The sequence below is a fragment of the Callithrix jacchus genome, chromosome 21 (genome assembly GCF_049354715.1).
Source record: "Callithrix jacchus isolate 240 chromosome 21, calJac240_pri, whole genome shotgun sequence".
Taxonomy (NCBI): domain Eukaryota; kingdom Metazoa; phylum Chordata; class Mammalia; order Primates; family Cebidae; genus Callithrix; species Callithrix jacchus.
In genome coordinates this window covers 33,548,329-33,560,376 of record NC_133522.1, presented here as the reverse complement: position 1 = coordinate 33,560,376, position 12,048 = coordinate 33,548,329, and the positions used below count along the sequence as shown (strand labels likewise).

Below are 12,048 nucleotides of genomic sequence, written 5' to 3'. Positions count from 1 at the left end.
ATCTTCATAGCAATGCCTAGATTAGTGCTTGATAAAATATTGCTACTAGAGCTCAGCCAGGTTGACATAAAATTGATCATTATAAGATCTATCTTTTTTTTACAGATTTTTATTTCTTCTTTAATTAAAGAAGTCAAAAATACAAAGAGTGGAAAGAAACTTACTAAAAATAGTCACATGCCACCTACCTAGAATTGAAATGTAGTAACACTTCAGCAAATTTGCTGTGTGTGTGTATGTGTGCACAGTTGCACGTGTTTTTTAAACATTTGAAAATATATTGCACACAAACACTACCCTGTATCTCTAAAACTTTAATATCCATAACCTAAAAATAGGACATTCTTCTTCATAGCCACAATTACATTACATCTCCTACCAAAAATTAAATACATTAAAAAATAAATAAATCTTATAAATATCATCAAAAATTAGTTTATATTCAAAGTTGTTCCAAATCAAGGAAACCAAAAATGAAGGAAGGAAAGAAGGCAAAATAGTGAAAACAATAAATAAAGAGGAAATCTTGAAGTTTCCTTCTAGGGTTTAAGGTCAGATATGAGATGCCTGTGTCTAAAACATCTCCTATAGTCTCTGGGAATCTAAGTTCAGTTTTGGGCAGGTTGGATGTGGAGTGCATCCAACAAAGAAATAGAATGATGCCTCCAAACCCTACTCACATCTCTGAATTTTATAAGCTGCTAAGTTGTTACTAATACATCTAAATCCAAGATGTGCACTTTAATATTTGATCCTTTGGATAGTCTACATTTACTTAATTGCAATCCATTTGCTAGGAATCAGTTGCTAGTGCCTTATCATGTACCAAGCAGTGCAGGATAAGGAGTGAGATAAGAAGATTATATTTATTTTTTTACATCAATCAGTGCTTCAAGTTTATTTTTACATCCTCTACTTCAAGAGAAGAATTACTGTAGAAAACAGAGTTATTTTTTAAGTAATTTGGATTATGTGGGATTTTTTAAAGTATCATTCATATATTAATGCCAATTTGAAAGAGTGAGAATATTTGGATTATTTTTATTGATAATAAAAGTATGTTATATATAACACTGAAAATAATTTGTATTCGATTCATAATGGATTAATCCTTCATACAAAAACAAATCACTGAATGACTAGTGAGTTGTTTAATAGATTTCAAAATTGTTGTGACATATGGTCCTTATGATGAAGAAGAGTAAGCAAATTATTAGGTAAAGAGAAATGGAAAGATAAGATAAAAACATAAAATTGTGGTGAGTAAATAGCATATTTTTGTATCCACTCAACTGTTTCAGTGCCCATCTTTACTTAACCTTAATTCTCATAAATCCTCACTGACTTCCAAGCCATGAGTTAGGAATTACTTGGTTAACAATACTTCATCTGGTTTTCCCAGAATTTTGAGAAGTAGTAACACTTAGGCATTTGTTTAAAGATAACAACTTTGTACGTGACAAAATTCATTTTCCCCTTCCTTCATTTAATTCTAATAAATGTTTACCCACTTACCCATTATACAAATCCAGTTTTAAATAGGATTTGAGGAAGGATTACTTTAAAGAATGTTTTCTGAGACATGTTTAAATGGTAATTGATGATATGAGTATTTGCTTTGCTAGTGCAGTTTTTTAGCTGTGGAGACATCCTGCTCCTTGCAAGTAGTTTCACTACATGGTAAATGCTTAAGAAAAATAGGAAAAAATAAAAAACACTCAGAAATTACTAAATCTTGTATGACTTCAAGTCAACCTTGAAATTTTGTGGTGGGAGAAATACAAAGAAACAGAATTTTGTTTGCCTCCTTCAAAATTTGAGAAGCTTATTGCATTTGTTAGAAATTAACATTGAAGCAAAAGAGACCTCCCATGAGTTTCTGTCTGGCCTTTGCACAATAAGTTATGAAACATGGCCATTAGCAGCATTGGCATAGTGTAGAGGCTTTTTCAAAGGCTATAAATCCAGAGCCACGGTGTGCCTCCTATAAAATCACACTGTCTCACAGCCTGAATAGAGCTGGATTTATGGAGTTCTTTTTCATCAGAACGTGGGGAAAGCTTAAGAACTAGATGTGTGGTTAAGAAAAGGTGAGGAAAGACCTCCTTGATAAGACAGAGATATAAAACAATCACTTCAACTTAAAATATAGTATATATTACTTTAGTATTAAGTATGCTCCTTATGGGGCTGTTATGGGCCCCAAAGTTTCTGAATTCAGATCCCAGGCTAATGTTAAAGAAGTTGTAATTACTTTGATAATTTTTGACTTCACTTCCTCACTCTTTTGCCATGTTATATGCCTCTTGATCTTCAAAGAGAACTGTAATGGAATCCTTTTAACCCAAATATGTCCCACATGCAGCTCAAAGGCTTCTTAGTTTCAAAATTAGCAAAGTCTGAGAAGGATTTTGTACAGAGCTGTATTTCCCATTGAAAGAAATTTTCTAAGTGTAACCTAATCCACTGACTGATGGTTTTCACATACTAATTAACAAGAATAATTTCAGTCATTTGCAGCAAGTGACCTCTCGAGCCCCTTTGGTCAAAAGCTTAGTTATCTCTTTTTCATTTTCAATTTTATTATTATTATTATTTTTAATAAAGACAGGGTTTCACTGTGTTGCCCAGACAGGTCTTGAACTGCTGAGCTCAATCAGTTCTCCCACATTGGCTTCCCAAAGTACTGAAATTACAGGCATGCGCCACCACAACTGCCCCTTAGTTACTTCTTTTTTTAGTTTTTACGAAATGTCTGTGCTGTGTGCACATGGTGGTGTTATTGTTCTGGGTGTGTGTGAGACTGTTCTTTTTTAAAGAACAGAATCTTCTAAACGTGAAACGTTTTAGTTAGATTACATAGTGGAAGCACTTAAAATCTATTTATAAAGTATCCATCCTAGTAACTATAATTGTCGTAATGGGCTTCACATGAAGGTTATTGCATTTTATCAAACAATTGTTTCTTGTTAGAGCATAAGAGAAACAATATTTTTACATATTTTGAAGCTGTATTTAGTTTTGGGTATTTTCTCTATCAGGAAAAAAATGTAGTCAGTGAATTATATCAGGAGTAAAAGAAAGTTTGGTTCCAAACAACATCTTATTATAAATTCCACTATTTTTCATTCTACCTTGCCATTCATAGACAAGAAGATATTCCTTTGCCATTAAAAATAAATAAATACAGGTGAAAACTGAAGGATAAGAACAAGGCATCTAATACAAGATATTAAAATGTTAATAATCTGGATTTTATACATATGAAGTATGAAGTAATTGTACTATAAATTATTAGAATTATAGCCATTAATAAAAGTTGAAAAAGTTGAAGCAGTAGTAATTTTATCTCTAAAAGGATTCCAGTAGAAATTCTAACTTCTGATGTCCTCAGTTCCTGGTGTCTCTTCTCTGTCTGTTCTCTCTTTATCCAGCAAATCTCATTTATCTCATGTCTCATGTCTTAAATGCAATTTACCAATGAGACCTGCATTCATAACAACCTCTTGCCTGAACTTCAGAAATGTACTTCAGCTGCCTATGTGGCACTTTGACTTAATTCTAATAAGCATATCAACTTGACCTTGTCACCGCCTCACCCATTTCCTCTTACCTTGATACATGTTATCATCATCTGTCAAGTTATTTATTCAAATGTTAGAAGTCCTGATTCTTCATGCCTCTTTCCTCTTCATTCTCACTTTGAATCTGTAGGCAAATCTTCAGGCACTTTTACTACAATATATACGCTGACTGTTCACTCCTCCCCACTATCATTGCTATAGATCAAGTCTGAGTCTCAGTTTTGTTTACACCAGAGATCCTTACTGTCCTTCCTGCTCCAAAATCCAAATAGCATGATTTTTCCAAAAATTCAAAATAGATAATGATGTCTCCTTGCTTATAACCATCAAGAGCTTTCCACTTCACTTCTAATATACACCTCTTACAATAACCAGTCTCTAAGGAATCTGGCCCCTACCTGCCTCTCTGATTACACTTTATACCACTTGTACTTTGCTCATTGCAGCTACATTGACCTTTTATCCAGATTATCAAGAGTAACAGGTTGGCTTTGCACTTGTTGATTTCTCTTGTCATCTCCACATAGGTAATTTCATGAAAAAAATTAAAATCTCAGTTTAAATTTAACTCCCTCACTATAGCCAGATTAATTTACAGTTTGGAGGGGCACAATGATTACTTTTCGGTTATGTTACCTTCTTTCATTTTTATTGTAGTACGTACCACTACTTAAAAGTATCTGATTTATACATTTATTTCTTTATTTTCTGTATCCCTTTGTATGGAATTGCACATTGCCCTTTTTTGGGCCAATCTAATTGGGATAGAATCTTACCAATTCAAGAATGTCAGGTATGAAGAATATTTTGAAAGTCCATACCTCCATTTTTTTCATCTATAAAAGATGAGGAAATGCCCTTTAGCTATCTCAGTGGTTTGTTGTGGTAGGAAAATAGATAAGAAAGATGAAAATAATGATGAATAACAAAACTTCCATACAACAAAAAATAGTACTGGCCTGGGTAATGTCACAGATAATGGGAAGACTTCCTATTTGAGTATTTTATGGTAAACTCAGAACTATAGAACTCTGTGTCCATCATCACTTAATAATTTATCCAAACTATTACATATATTGCTATATGAAATATATTTTACCTCTAGAGTCAATTGACCTCAAGTCAATGCTTAGAATCACCACTCAAATAATCACCCTTAAAGATGTTGAAATGATTCAACATACTCTGTAATGCATGATCCCACTGAAAGATAAGGCAGTCAAGAGCTTATTATCCTGTGCTTTCCCCCTCAAACATGTCTTCACAATCAACCTCACATTGATAAGAAATACCTAGCTCCAACAAAGAGCACATTGAGACAGCTACTGTCCTTAAACATCATTTTCCTCTACATAAATGAATAAAAACCCCACAAACACAAATAATAATGAAGCTATCATGTCAGCAATAGGACTTTTGTAGGCTGATTTCTACAACAAAATCTAGGCAATTAACCTGTCAAGTTTTTTCAGCTCTCTCCCACTCTAGGATAGATTGAATAATTTAGGACAGTCTGAACTGGTTCCTAACATTGACCTTCATAAATTGAAATTCCAAGAATGTGAAACAGCTGCCGTTTATAGAAATAAGCCTAGAGACTATAAAGCTGAGAGATTTCAATGTCAAAAAATTGGGCTGTTATTAGCAACAATTTAAAAGTTCTGAGCCTTATTAAGTAAACTGAAGAATAAGACACAAATAGAATATACAGACAAATAATAATCATCACACCTAGTCCAGCCTTGTGGCCATTGATGATCTTGTATATATATTCTACCTAATGATATTTATACATAAGGAAAATGTAATGATTTATATATTCCTGCCACATATCTTATTTGGTAAGCATATTAGGTATATTTTTTGTTTAGATTATCTTATCTCCCATACTTAGAAGTCAAATGCCAAATTTTTTCTTACTCCATTCTTCATATTAGTTTCCAAAATTACACTAAGATTACTTAGAATTTTTGACTTCCTGCAATGCATTTTTTCATCTGCCATACAAATCACTTTAAAATAAAGATAATAACGAAAGAAAGTTGGCACCACAACTGAACCCTCAGTTTGTGACAAGGATAAATCACTGGGGACAGTAGTCAGAGCAACTTTATGAGCACACATCACGTGCTTGCTGACCTTGCATTCCCTCAATTCTATTTCTGCTACTTCCAGTTCCTATTTGAAAGAATTGAAAATCCTGCAGTTGTGCCAGTGTTTATTTTGGTTGTTGGCAATCAAGTAAAATACATTTACCAAGGAAAATGAAAGGTGGGTTTTGTATTATTGACTAGACTATTAAATCTTGCAGGGATGTATTATATTTTTCTTTGAACAGCCTTGAATGTTTTGGTTTGGTTTTGAAAAGTAGGAGAAAAAATATGAAGCCCCAAATATTAGTAAGGAGTTCTATTTTAACATCCTAAATTTTAGAGATTGAATACGCTATAAAATGTATAGGAAGAAAAATAATAATTAGTTGAAATCTTAGCCCTATATGTAGTGGATTAGTTGTAAAAGTGTCCCCAGTTATTTCTTGTTTGGTACACATCCCCTTTGAATGTGAGTTTTCATAATGCAACCTCTCACACCTGCAAGTATGTGGTGGAGTCTTAACCCAGTTCTCAAACATGTACTGGCCTTGTGACTTGCTCTGTCCTATAGAATGCAGCAGATGTGATGCTAGCCCACTTTCAAGTTGAGACCTAAAGAGGTCTCATCTAATTCTGCTCATTCGTTTAAAACCTTACCAATGCCAATGCTATGTGCAAAAGTTCATACTAGCATGCCAGAGAATAAGAAACCTAGTAGGAGGCAACCTTATCGTCCTCAGCCAAGCAAAGGCACTTTGCTTCCACTAATGCTGGAGAAAGCACATATTCGTTGATTGCTCAGTTCAGGAGTGTAAAGACCCATTCTCTTTTTCAGTTAAGGCTATATTTGAAGGGTCATTGCAAGGTTCAGAATTCCCCATAGACTGGCTAAGGCTTCTGTTGCAGAAGCATCACACACAGTTCACCTCTGACTAATCTTACTCCTTCCACTTCCTTCCCGGTGTTGTTCTGGAGAACACTCCCTTATATATGAAGTACATGCAAATCTCTAGTTTTGCATATGATTTCTAGAACACAGGAAGACAAACTTAGATGCCAAGAGTAGACTTAAAAAATAGACTATAAAGAGAAATTTGCATCTGTATAATTGGCCAGATGGCTGACAGGTGGAGCACGGGGGCTTCCAGTAGGAAGTACTAGTGCAACTGTTAAACTTTCATTGGAAGGAAGTGGATGAATGAGTGCAGCATGATTTCAGAGTTCATGGAAGGTAATAACTGTAAGGCTTATAAAATTGATTGACTTTTGCTGGTCATTCAATATTTTAGAAAATGAAAACAAAAGTTGAATGTGATGAATTCATTAATTTGTAGCTAATGTGAAAGTTAGAGGGCATTTTAGCAGCACATAAAGATACCCTCATCTCCTACAGCCATAAGGCAGAAACAGTTGAGGCTCATGTTAACAATTTAATAATAAAAACAGCAGAGCTAACAGGAAGATTGTACCCAGGTTGCAGTGCTGTGTGCCTGTCATTTTAGTTACTCAGGCGGCTGAGGCACAAGAATTGCTTGAACCTAGAAGGCAGAGTTTGCAGTGACCTGATATCATGCCACTGCACTCCAGCCTGGACGATGGAGTGAGACTCTTTCTCAAAAATAAAATAAAATAAAAATAAAAGAAATGTTGAATTCTCAAAATCAGCAAGTCTGTGAAGTCATGTCATTGTCCTTATTCAAGAGGAGTAAGATCTTACAAGTGGATGTGGGTATATGAGGGCCAATGCCTTGAAAATCGTGAGTCCCCACGTTATTCCAAACAATCTGGGCCTGCAGAAATGCTACAGTCTTCCCAGGTGAAGGCCACCTAAGACCCCTGCACTGGGAGCACAGCCATATGTACTTGCTTATACATTACCTATGGCTGCTGTCATACTGCAACAGTAGAGGTGAATACTTGAGATGCAAAAACTGTCCATCCCTCAAATCCTAATATATTTGCTATTTGGCACATTTTAAGAAAAACTTTGCTAATCGCTGATATAGAGGACTTTGACCTTGATTCTAGAGGCCTGAAATTTCATCAGACTCTCCTATTTCAGGAGAAATGATAAAGTACTGGCCTATTTGTGAGTCACAGTAGATTCAATGGATAAATGGGTCCCCTCGATGGTTATTGCTTTAGGTCCAAGAATGTTTAATTGATACGATCATGTTGGCCTTTGGCATGATCCTCAATGCTACTTCTTCTGTAAGGCAAGACCTAGCCCAGTGAGGACACTCAAGTGGAAGGCTTTGAAACTGCCCAACTATTTCTGCCTCACTGAGACAGTGAATAAAAAGCACTAATACATCCTAGGGAGAACAACAGATATTAGTGTAAATCTTAAAGAAAGACTCTTAAAAAACTTAAATGATGTAGGTATGTTTTTTCTCAATGTAATCCATGCCACCAATTTGTCTTCTATAAAATCTAGAGGACTCCTGGAAAAAGTCTTCTATTCAATCTTGAAGAATCCTGGAAAACATGCATAGGCTGTAAGCTCCAGATTATGAAACATGCTGCATGTGTTCTTTTAATTCCTGCACATGACTGGTAGGCCTCTGTCTCTGGAGGCAACATATTCCACACTTAAGAAAAGAATTTCAGCCCATTTCCTGAGTAACATGCGAGTCTCCCAGCTTTAAATGGGGCCTGGAGAAGGAAATGGATCTATATCAGGTTCAGGTTACAATCAAAGCAGCCTTGCCACCTGAGCCATAAAACCTATAGACTCATGCATTTGAGGTATCTTTAGTGCTGTAGGAGATAAGAATATGCCACAATTCTCCAAAACAGTAAGTATTGTTGAGCTAAAGGCAATGAAGAAGTAGTTGCAGGAAAGATTTCTGCCCTTTTCTACTTGCATCAAAGTAGAACATAGATTCACAAAGACAAAAGATATAATGTCACTCTCCTACCAGGGAGGACAAAGGTAAAGTTCACTAAAGACCACTTTAGACCCTTATTGGCCTGTTGATGGTACCAGAAGAATTCTTTAATAATTAGTTGTTTTTTTGTTTTTTGGTTTTTGGGTTTTTTTTGACACAGAATCTCACTCTCTCACACTCAGGCTGGGTGTGGTGGCACTATCTTGGCTCACTGCTACCTCTGCCTTCCGGGTTTCAATATTCAAGCCGAGTTCGTGTCGTTTGTAGGGACATGGATGAATCTGGAGAACATCATTCTCAGCAAACTGACACAAGAACAGAAAATGAAACACCGCATATTCTCACTCATAGGCGGGTGATGAAAAATGAGAACACATGGACACAGAAAGGGGAGTACTAAACACTGGGGTCTATTGGGGGGGAAAAGAGGAGGGCCAATGGGAGGGGGAGGTGGGGAGGGATCGCCTGGGGAGAAATGCCAAATGTGGGTGAAGGGGTGAAAGCAAACAGAACACACTGCCATGTGTGTACCTATGCAACTGTATTGCATCCTCTGCACATGTACCCCAAAACCTAAAATGCAATAAAAAAAAAAGAAAAAAAATATTCAAGCCCTTCTCCTGCCTCAGTCTCCTGAGTAGCTGGGATTACAGGCCTGTACTACCACACCCAGCTATTTTTTTTATTTTTAGTAGAGAGGTGGTTTTAGCATGATAGCCAGGCTGATCTTGAGCTCCTGACCTCACGTGATCCACCTGCCTAGGCCTCCCAAAGTGCTGGGATTACAGGTGTCTGTCAGGATTACCAATCCTGAGACAATGGCCCTGGTGGGATGGAGCCCAAAAGCATCATCGTGAGCAACTGGAATGAAATTGTTGACAGCTTTGATGTCATGAACCTCTAGGAGTTTCTCCTCCATGGCATCTATGCCTACAGTTTTGAGAAGCCCTCTGCCATCCAGCAGCAGGCCATTCTACCTGGTATCAAGGGTTATGATGTGATCACTCAAGCCCAATCTAGGACTGGAAAAATGGCCACATTTGCCACATCGATTCTGCAGCAGATTGAATTAGATCTAAAGGCCACCCAGGCCTTGGTACTAGCACCCACTAGAGAATTGACTAAGTAGATGCAGAAAGTGGTCATGACACTAGGAGACTGCATGGGTACCTCCTATTATGCCTGTGTTGGGGGCACCAACATGTGTACTGAGGTGCAGAAACTGCAGATAGAAGCTCCTATGTCATTGTGGGTACCCCGGACATGTGTTTGTTATGGTTAACTGGAGATATCTGACTCCCAAATACATCAAAATGTTTGTACTGGACAAAGGTAATAAAATGTGAAGCCATGGATTCAAGGACCAGATTTATCACATATTCCAAAAGTTTAATAGCAATATTCAGGTAGTTTTGCTATCAGCTGCGATGCCTTCTGATGTACTTGAGGTAGCCAAAAAGTTCATGAGGGCCCCCATTTGAATTCTTGTCAAGAAGGAAGAGTTGACCCTGGAGCATTTCCACAAATTCCACATCAACGTGGAATGAGAGGAATGGAAGCCGGACACGCTGTGCTACTTGTATGAAACTCTGACCATCACTCAAGCAGTCACCTTCATCAGTGCCCAAAGGAAGGTGGACTGACTTACTGAGAAGATGCATGCTTGGGATTTCACTGTCTCTGCTGTGCATGGAGATATGAACCAAAAGGAATGAGATGTGATAATTAGCTTTTCCGCTGTTTATTTGCCTTCCCAGCAGTTGCTGCTTCTAGATTCTCAAAGCCCTTTTCCTTTGTTTTATTACTTATCTAAAAATTCACTTTTTAAAAAGATGCTAGATATGCAAATAGAAATTCAAAGCCATCTTTTTGAAAACTATTCATTTCCGGGGTATCTATCTCATGCATCCATATGAAATATACATGTTAATAAACTTCTGTTTGTTTTCCTCTTGTTAATCTGCTTTTTGTTACAGTGGTCCATTTCAATTAAACTTATCAGAGTTGAAGGAAAGTTATTTTCTTCCCTTCCATTTGTGATAAGCTCTTGTCTCAGAATGACAAGAGAGAACCCTCAGATTCTGTATCTAAGTCATACTATCTGTATCTGCGTTTGGAAAGCGTCTCCCAGCATGCAAAAGGGCTCTGATAGAGACGGACCAGAGGAACATGGCCCGTCAAGTGGCCATCTGACCAGAACTGCCCACCTTGCACTGTGTTGATGTCATTTTCACAAGCTCCAAGGTTAAGGCCTAGCAGTGATGCATTTTAAGAAGAAAATAATATATATGGAATCAGGCACAAAGAATTTCAGATGGTAAGATTAATCTACACACCAGGTTGCCCACCACCATTCATTCTTCCTTTTGGTGTAGGGGTAATTTCTTATGGCCGTCTGACAGAGGAGGAAAAGGGCTGAGTTTCCCAAGGGCCTCACCTTGGTAAGTGGGTTCAAACTGAAAATCAGTTATTGTTGTACAACAGTCCCGCTCACAGATGATCCAAAAAGACTGGTGATTATAAATTTACCTATTGGGCAGATCTTAGGGTGATACAACTTGTCATCCACATTGCGTGGAGGTAGAAAGTCCATGGTAAGAGTATATACAGACACATTTACAGAAGCTAATGGTTTGATCGAAGGACAAAGATTGGCAGGACTGGGACATGCAGTTGAACATACAGAAATTTTAACAAAATATGAAGGTCTATGTATGACATTTTAATGCTCACCAAAGAACAGTCACAAGGAAGAGGCCTTAACAGTGCAGATTCTACAGCAGCTTGTTGACATCAGCCAGCATCTGATGTCAGACACCCCTTTGCTGCAGCATAAACTCAAGCATAGAGATGCAGCCATGCAGGGCCTGACAGCATTGAATCCCACTCAATAAGGTTGATCTGGCTATTTCTCTAGTAAAATGCCCAGTCTCTTAGCAACTGAGATCAACTATGAGTCTCTAGTATGGCACCTTAAGATAATCAACCAGGCATTTCATAGCACGTTGCTACCCTCGGATTTCTGCTCTAAAAGTGACATGATTAATCTTGATTATAATTGACATATATTTTAGGTATTGGCTTCCTTTTTCCTGACCTCAAGACCTAAGCCAGTTACACTACCACAAAGTTTGCTAAATATTTGAACAATCATACAGGATTCTGCCTACAATCTCTTCAGATGAAAGGAATCATTCTACACGAATTAAGATGAAGGAGAATACAACCAAGAAATCTTTTAGTCTTATCACAAACTGTATTCCCCAAAGTGCCAGAGGCTGCCAGCTGATGGAGTAAAGAAATTGGCTTTTTTTTTTTTCCAGCTATGTTAAGGTAGAATTGACAAATTTAAAACTTGTATATATTTGGACAGTCATGGTGGCTCATGCCTGTAATCCCAACACTTTGGGAGGCCAAGGTGGGCAGATCAGGAGGTCAGCAGATCTAGACCACCTTGGCCAACATGGTTAAACCCAACTC

At 37.2% G+C, this 12,048-nt stretch overlaps 1 pseudogene; it reads left to right on the top strand.

The window, feature by feature from the left end:
* The first annotated feature begins 9,494 nt into the window (after positions 1–9,494).
* LOC100412813 (eukaryotic initiation factor 4A-I-like) lies at positions 9,495–11,462 on the top strand (annotated as a pseudogene).
* The last annotated feature ends 586 nt before the right edge of the window (positions 11,463–12,048 follow it).